The following is an 8,837-nucleotide window of genomic DNA, read 5'->3' on the forward strand; positions in this document are numbered from 1 at the left end:
CTTCTATTTAGCTGCCATTGGGAAATGCCACCAGTAAACCTACAGGACAAGCCTTCACTCTCTCTCCAATTACTGACTTCCACTTGCCCATACTTTTTTCAGGCAGTCCAAGAAAGACATGGCAGTTCAATGAGCCAATGCTGATAGCAGGATGATGGGGAATGCATTGCATCGCTGAAATTGCTAAACCACTGAGCCTAGGGCTTGCTGATCAGAAGGTCGGTGGTTCGAATCCCTGCGACAGGGTGAGCTCCCATTGCTCAGTCTCTGCTCCTGCCAACATTGCAGTTTGAAAGCACGGCAGTGCGAGTAGATAAATAGGTACCACTCCAGTGGAAAGGTAAATGGCATTTCCGTGTGCTGCTCTGGTTCGCCGGAAGTGGCTTAATCATGCTGGCTACATGACCTGGAAGCTGTATGCCGGCTCCCTCAGCCAGTAAAGCAAGATGAGCGCCGCAACTCCAGAGTTGTCCACGACTGGACCTAATGGTCAGGGGGTCCCTTTACCTTTACTAGGGCAAAAAGTGGGGGGCAGGCATGATGTCAGGAGGCAGTTGATATATAACATCAGTTTCAAACCAGAGCAGAGGTGGGGAACATGTGACCTTCTGGAAATTCCTGGACTCTAGCCAATTCCTGGCCATCAGCCATGGCCAGATAACCAAGGGATGATGGGAGTTGTAGTTCAGCAATGTCAGAGAAGTCACTGGTTCCCCATCCTTGAACTAGAGACTTTAGCAAGCAAAGCCCAAGCACCTTCTTCATTCCACCACTGTTGCAGCTTGCAAGAGGTGTGTGTGGCTGGCCTGTCCTCTGCTTCAAGAAGGTGGCACAGTTAAGGGGATTCTCAGCAATGGCCATTGAGGGCTTTCTTTTCTTTCCAGATTGATGGAAAGCACTGCTTGCTCTCATGTGAATCTGCCTCTGTACTCAGATCATCTCCAGAGACCCTTTCCTGGGTGCCTTCACCTTCTCAGGTGAGGTTGAGGGAAAACAGGGAATGGGCTTTTGGGTGGTGACCCCTCTATGGAACCCTCTGTATCTGTCCTGTCAAAGTTCAAGAACTGATCTTACAATGTCAGTAAGTGCAATGCTTCCTGCATGTTAGTGCCCCATTGTACTTGTAACAGATAGCACTTTTTGCATTTCGTTGATACTTAACTCCACTGTTCACAGTTCCACCTCCATCCCCTAAACCTGTACCTGCCAACTAAAAATCTCTCTTTGTGAATTCCTTTCCATGCATCTCTGGTCCATGGAAGCTTATGCCATTAGGCTTTCAAGTGCAGAACACTTTCCTCTGCTTTCATTGTACCTGAGCAGCTCCATAAACAGGGGCATCCATACCCCTCCTGCAATTCTTCACAACGCTTCAGCCAGATTTGGTTCAGAGAATCTAAAAAGAAGGCTGGAACCAGACTTAGTTACAGTAGCTCCATTGAAATCAATGGAACTCTGAGAACGACTAGGTCTGGATCCAGCCCATTTTGAACACCAGTCTCAGGCCAGAGGCAACAAGTTACCTTCTGCATTCAGTGGCAAACAGATCAAGCTGATTTCCATGTACAGATTCCTCCACTCTTTCTCATGCTTGCCTGTTTCCATATACAGTCCTACCTTGGATGTCTTGCGAGTCAAACGTTTTGGCTCCCAGATGCCGCAAACCCGGAAGTGAGTGTTCCAGTTTGCGAACGTTCTTTGGAACCTGAACGTCCGGCACAGTTTCCATGACTTCTGACAGAGTGCAGGAAACTCCTGCAGCCAATCAGAAGCCGTGACTTTTGGAAGTTGAAAGGGCTTTCGGAACAGTTTCTGTTCGAATTCCGAGGTACCACTGTGTCTGGGATTGACAGAAGGTTTTTTCAGGTCAGGGGGTGAGTCATTCCAGTGGACTTGTCCTCCAGTTCCTATCCATTTAGAAATAAAGGCATTGCTGCTTGTCTGAAACCATCCTCTGTAGACTGTAGTTTAGCCAACATTGTGATTAATCCGATCTTGATTCCCTTTCACAGACTTCTCTGCTGCCTTCCTGGTGGGCTTTCTCCATTTGCCTAAGGCAAGAAGACTCATAGGACATTATGCTGCTGCTAGATCAGTCATTCATTCTTTTGAAATGACCTTCAAAGGAGAAAAAATATGGTGGTTTTCACGCTGCTTGTTTCACAGGCACAGCCAATACGAAAAATGTTAAGTATATTATATCGCTGGAGAAGGGAGACAGCAGGAGAAAACATCTGGCTTGTTGTTTTTTCCTTGCTATAGTGATGAGAAAGCTAACAACCCACACCTGAGGTCCCTCGTTTGTGGTTTTTTTCCTTCAGGAAAAAACAACAGAAAGCAAAACATGCTAATCTTAATATTTCAGAAGCATTATGTTTGAGACAACCGAAAGAATCTAGGATAATGCTTCTGAAACCACCCCCCCCACCTTCAAACACCCAGTTTTAATTAAACCATTACTGATCCTTTTATAAAGAAGAAAGAGGGTGGGAAAGGGCAAAAAGACAGGGGTGCTACCAGACTGCAGGCATTTAACTATAGGTTTGCACATTGAACATGGATAAAAATGTTCTGTTGCCCTAGTGGAGCAAATCCACTTTAAAAACAACAACACCCCTATACTTTCGCTGTGCCTACCCAATCACTTTCCCTATCACTAAAAGTCCAAACTTTTTGGGGAAGTGGGATAACTGTGCAAATCAACTTTAATTTGCAGGAAGGTTAGCTGACATTGGCGGTTTACTGACAATTTGCTTGCCAGGAGCTTATGCAACATGGAAAGTATTATTCCACACCTTTCATTGCATTTTCCCATCTCTCTCTCTCTCTTTCTCTCTCTCTCTCTGGCTATGGGGAAATCAATTTCTAGCACAAGAGTGTCAAATCAGCTTTACTCGAGCAACCTGAATTTGCCAGCATGTGATTGAATCACACCTGAAAATAGCAACAGTTTGGAAGAACCCAGTGTCTTCAATCCTCACTTATCTGGGAGGAAACTCTGTTCAACTCAATGGGGCTTACTTCTGAGGAGACATGTACAGGATCGCACTACAGGTCCTGATAAATTCAACAGGGCCAAGTGGGTATAGATAGGATTGCAGTCCAAAATGACCAGCTTCCAGAGGTGCAGCTGCATTAGTCTGTGGCAGTAAGGAGAGAGACTTGTCAGAAACAGGACGCTGAGCCTTTTGGAATGGTCTAGCAAGACTCTCCCTGCATCCTTGTAAGGCAGTTCGAAAGCAGCTTGAATGCACACACATATAACTTTCATTCCAGAGTTACTGCTAGCCATAGAGTTTTGCATGTTAAAAGAGACAAAATAAGGCAAAAGTCTTTAAGTTTGACAGGGCCAAGCTCATTGTAAGTTTGAATTTTCTACCTATTGCAAAGGAAAGAAGGGCTTTATAAACTGTTTTAAATTATGGTAAACAGGAGCATTCAGACGCAGACAGGGCCGAAAGCTGACCTGTACATTTCTTTAAAAGAAATTGCACCTTTGTCTTTCTACAAAGCATGCAAGAAACATCGATATAAGAAAATACTTTTTATTATGTTTCTTACAGATTGGCAATGTAACAAGAAAAGCTTACAACCAAGACGGGCCAAACTTGCAAGCTCACAGTGTTTGTTTCTTTTTACATATTACAATTGGTTTGTGGTTTTTTTTAAAAAAAGTATCATTGTAATCAATATGCAATTCTTCACTGGACTGAGCCCATACTGCAAAGTACTGCACATAATAGACAGGACATCGAAGACACTGCACAGCCAAAGGCATATTTATCTAACCAACAAACGCCACAGGGAAAACTGGATTATTATAATAGTGCCTTAATTTCTAGCAGTGATCAAGAAACACAGTGATGGTAATGGCAACTGAACAAAGCAGTTTGGGATTTATTTATACTTAAAGGAAGAGTTTTGTAGCAAGGACACTCCTCATCGCACGTACTTACAATGATCAGATGAAGGAATTCTTTATTTCCACCAGCTGCTAATTCAGTGCTCTTTAGATCTGAGTACAAACTGTACTTAGTATTATCAGTCTGTGATGGAATGGCATTGAGGGAGCATGTAGCTTCATTTACAGCACGTTAAGGAGAGAACTTTATGTTCTCCCGAAAAACATCGTTCACTTATTCAGGAGTAGCTTCTCAGATGTTTCTTGAAGTTCACAGTACTAGCATAAACAACATGGAGTTTATTTTTGTAACCCAGGTACACTTATTCCATCTTCCTGACAATTGCGGGGAATAATGTCATCAGGGAGACGGGAGCATCAGGGCAAACAGAGGCAACAGCCTCAGCCAACGGCACCTGCCTGCGTTCTTACATACAGCCAGTCCAGGAGGGGATCCTGTGTCAGGGCTGGTTCAGCATAGAAACTCAGAGAGTAGCAGTAAGGTTGGCTCTTTATACAGAGAGACAAAACCCACAGGGAACTCCAGGGGCAAGACTGGCCCCATGAAGCAGTTGTCAGAACTGAGGATCTGAGCCTTCCACTTCCTCCTAAGCCTGCTGCCTTCCCAACAGTTGTGAACTCCTTCAAGGAGGGGCTCTCAGTGCCTTTTGTTCTGCCAAAGTGCATGGATAGCTCAGTCGGTTAGAGCGCAGTGCTGATAACGCCAAGGCTGCAGGTTTGATCCCCTTGCATGGGATCCTGCTAATTAAAGGCGTTGTAACTAGATGATCCTCAGGGCTCCATCCAACTCTACAATTCTATGATTCTACAGAGGAGGATGGGAGAAGGAAGCAGTGGAACTGGCAAGTGGCTCCTCTTCCTCCTCAGCTGCCTCAGACTCACTTAAACCTGTTGCTTGTCAGCCTCCAACCCATCTGACCCTCTTCCTCCTCTGACCTGTCTCCTGCACCCCACCACCATTCTCCTGGCTTGGAGCCTTCCCACTCGGATGCTTTCCTGGCAGCATTCCCTAGCTGTAAAGGTAAAGGGACCCCTGACCATTAGGTCCAGTCGTGGCCGACTCTGGGGTTGTGGCGCTCATCTCGCTTTATTGGCCGAGGGAGCCGGTGTACAGCTTCCAGGTCATGTGGCCAGCATGACTAAGCCGCTTCTGGCGAACCAGAGCAGCACACGGAAACACCGTCTACCTTCCCGCCGGAGCGGTACCTATTCATCTACTTGCACTTTGACGTGCTTTCGAACTGCTAGGTTGGCAGGAGCTGGGACCGAGCAACGGGAGCTCACCCCGTCGCGGGGATTCGAACTGCCGACCTTCTGATCAGCAAGTCCTAGGCTCTGTGGTTTAACCTCCCCAACCAATTCCTCCCTGTCTAGTCAGTCCCTGACATCCTGCCTCTGCCTGTTTCCTCCTCTTTAGGCTCAGTGTTGCCTCTGTAGGACTTAGCGTGGAGGAAACCAGAGATAAAAAATCAGACTGCACCCATCACTTCTTCCGGCTCTGCCTTCCATTGCCCTCCATCCCACCTTTTGCCCTGCCAGCCCCAATGGGCACCAGTCACTATTGCACCTGGCACTTACCCAGTGACTCTGCTCAGCAGAGCCAAACGGTACCTTCCCTTCTGGTGGCAATGCTACGTACTCATGATCCTTCACATTGTGTGTTAAAGCATGCCTGGAAACAGGGTCAGGGAAAGGGCTGTGTAGCTCAGTGGTAGAGCCCATGCTTTGCATGCAAATGTTGCAGGTTCAATTTGTGCTGTCCCCAGGTTGGACAGAGACCCTTCCTGAAACCCTGGTGAGCTGCTGTCTGCCCATGTGCAGCAGACTTTGCGCAGCTCCATGGCAAACGGCCTGACTCGATAAACAGCAGCTGCCTGCGTTCCGTCTGAACACCCTGCAGACAGCTCAATGTACAGAGAGGGGAGTCAGATAACTAATTTATTTTGCTTCAACAAACATTGACTTTCCATCACCGACTGGTTGGGGAATCAAGTGGAATTCTGTTGCCTCAAGCGATCCAGTGAGCGTTAGACTGTGTACACATTGCTGGCTCACAACGCAGCAAGGTTGTTCCTCCCCTCGCCCCCGTGCCGCGTGGCAAATCGCATTTGCATGCGGTTGTGTGCATCAGCCCCCTGGCTGAGCATAGTGATGTGCAGGTGTCTTTGTATGGCTTATGTTTTCAAACTGGACAGAAGTTGCTTTGGAGAGAGACACATCCAAATACTGAAGAAACCACAGGAGATGTTTAGGTTGTGTCCAATGCCATGTGTACACCGCTTACTTAAACCAGCAGTGGGGGTACCCTGGATACAGAGTAAACAGGAGTGTGTAAACAGCCTTAGACTCTGCAGCCTCCAGGAGGAGGGCCTTGGCTCAGTGGCAGAGAGTCTGTTCTGCATTCAGGAGATTCCAGGTTCAATCTTTGCTATCTCCAGGTAGGATTGAATGAAACTTCTGCCTTAAACCCCCAGTATCTTCTGCCATTCTGTGTATATGACACTGAGCTGGATGCACCAATGGTCTTATTGTCTATAAGGCAGCTTCCTACTAGGCTCCTATGTTCCACCACTTGTTAGGCAAGGTCGATTTTTGTAACTTGTCAAGGCGTGCCGGTTCATCCCTTACTGCAACCCCCTCGGATAAAAGCGTTCTGCTTAATTCCCGTCACTTGGTGATTGCAGAGGGAAGAAACGCCACGGTGCATCCACAGCAGCACAACATGATGCCTTCCTCTGCCCCAGCTGCAACAAAACATATCTCTCCTGCATCGGTCTCTGCAGCCACAGCAGGTGCTGCAACCCCCCAACAGCTTGACCTCACCCCGAAAGGCACACTCCGCCATTGTCTCCCAAGACAGACGGGTGCCAGTCGGGTGATTGCAAATGCCCACATTCAAGGGGGAAATTGGGCTATCTGAATTTATGCAAATAGTAGTAGATCATTTCCTCATAGTATCAGCTGGCCTGGTCTGAGCAACAGACCTTGGCTGGTGTGCTGGTGGGAGAATTGACTCAGTATCTTGCATTGCCAGTGATGTTTTTTGCTTTAGCTCAGCCCCATAGATAAGCTCACACTTGATCAATTCAATCCCAGGAAGCAGAGCTGAGATCCTATTTGCCAGGCAACCCTCATTCAACTGCAACCACCCCCTCCTAGTCTTTGCTATCGGATGAGTCTGGGTCCCCATCCGGACTATACATTTAAAGCAGTGCTGTACCATTCCAAACAGCCGTGGCTTCTTATAAAAATTCCCAGGGACTGTCTCTTGCAAAGGGTGCTGAGTTGTTAGGAGACCCCATCTAACCTCCTCACAGAGCTACCATTCCCAGAGTTTCCTGCTTGTTAAACCAGCCTGGGAATGGTAGCTCTGCCCCTGTGAGGGGAATAGGGATCTCCTAAATACTCTCAGCACCCTTGACAAACAACATTTCCCAGGATTCTTTGGGAGAAACCACAGACTTTAAGTGGCATGATACAGTGTTAAATGTACATCACAGATTGGGCCTGGGTTATAAAGGCACATAGGGTGTTGAAGGAGGACACGGACTCTTACTTATTCCTCTTCCATCCCTTCTTTGCCACAATACTCTGCAAGGGCCTCTGAACGATGCTGTTGCAAGGCCATAGCTAAGTGGTAGAGCAGGCATAGGCAAACTCCGGCCCTCCAGATGTTTGGGACTACAATTCCCATCATCCCTGACCAATGGTCCTGTTAGCTAGGGACGATGGGAATTGTAGTCCCAAACATCTGGAGGGCCAGAGTTTGCCTATACCTGTGGTAGAGCATCAGCAGGAACCAAATCCACCGAATCTACCCTCTGATGTTTCCATGTAGGTCTGGAAATCTCCCCTGCCTGAAACCCTGAAGAGTCACTAGATGGGCCAGTGGTCCGACCTGAAATCAAGCAGTTTCCTATCCTCCTTTCTCTGTCCCTGCGTCTCCTTTGTGAAAAACGTCTGCTTTGAAATGTAACCATTACGGAAACAAGCTCACGGTTGCCGCTGATCAAAGCAGACTTGCCAGACAAATGAGAACTGTCATTTCCCCCACCCCAGATGGTAAGTATCATGAATCTGTAATTGGTGCTCTTTCGTTCGTGCTCCTTTCCCATTCATGTATAAGAAGCAGGCCATGCAACAAAATTCTTAGGCTCGCATCCAGAAGGAAAAACATCTCTCTTTTATCCTTCAGTATTGATGTGCTTAGCAAGGAACGTTGCTTTCAGAACCAGCCTAGTTTGAAAACTTGCAAACATTGTTAACAGGATGACTAAGGGCTGGAGTTGTCAATTTTCAACTTCAGTCCACATCCTCCCATGTGTAAAATGGAGGCTTTTCCACCTGCAGGGATAATAAAACTTGCCTATCTTCCAGGGTTATTGTAATGATGCCTGAACTAATGTTTGTGAAATGCTTTTAACATTAATATGAAAACATATGCTAAGTGTTATTATCTTTATTGAAGACTCATTAGCCCCTATAAAAAAAAAATCATACAGATTTTCTTTTTCCCCTATGTATCTTGAACTTTCAGGACAGTTTAGAAGGCCAAAATGTGGGTGCTTTTTTGGAAATCTTTAACATGGCGGTTATGCAATATTTCACATTTTAAATAACCATTTGGTAGTGTTGTTTTTTTTAAAGGCTTCTCAAAAGATTCAGTCAGTCTTCTGAGTGAACCTTTAGTTTGGTGAACTCCCTGTGGATATCTCCCCTGGTTTACTCAGAAAGGCCATTGAAACACAAATTTCCTTTTCCCAACCAATTTTCATTGATATTTTTATTGATGTTATTGTGATTTTGTATGCTGCATACTGCCGTGGTATACAGGTGTGTGTGTGTGTGTGTGTATGAAAATGTGGCCTATACTTTTTATTTAGATTTTATGTATGTGCAAATCTCCCCCTTTTTT

The sequence above is a fragment of the Podarcis raffonei genome, chromosome 6 (assembly GCF_027172205.1).
Source record: "Podarcis raffonei isolate rPodRaf1 chromosome 6, rPodRaf1.pri, whole genome shotgun sequence".
Lineage (NCBI taxonomy): Eukaryota > Metazoa > Chordata > Lepidosauria > Squamata > Lacertidae > Podarcis > Podarcis raffonei.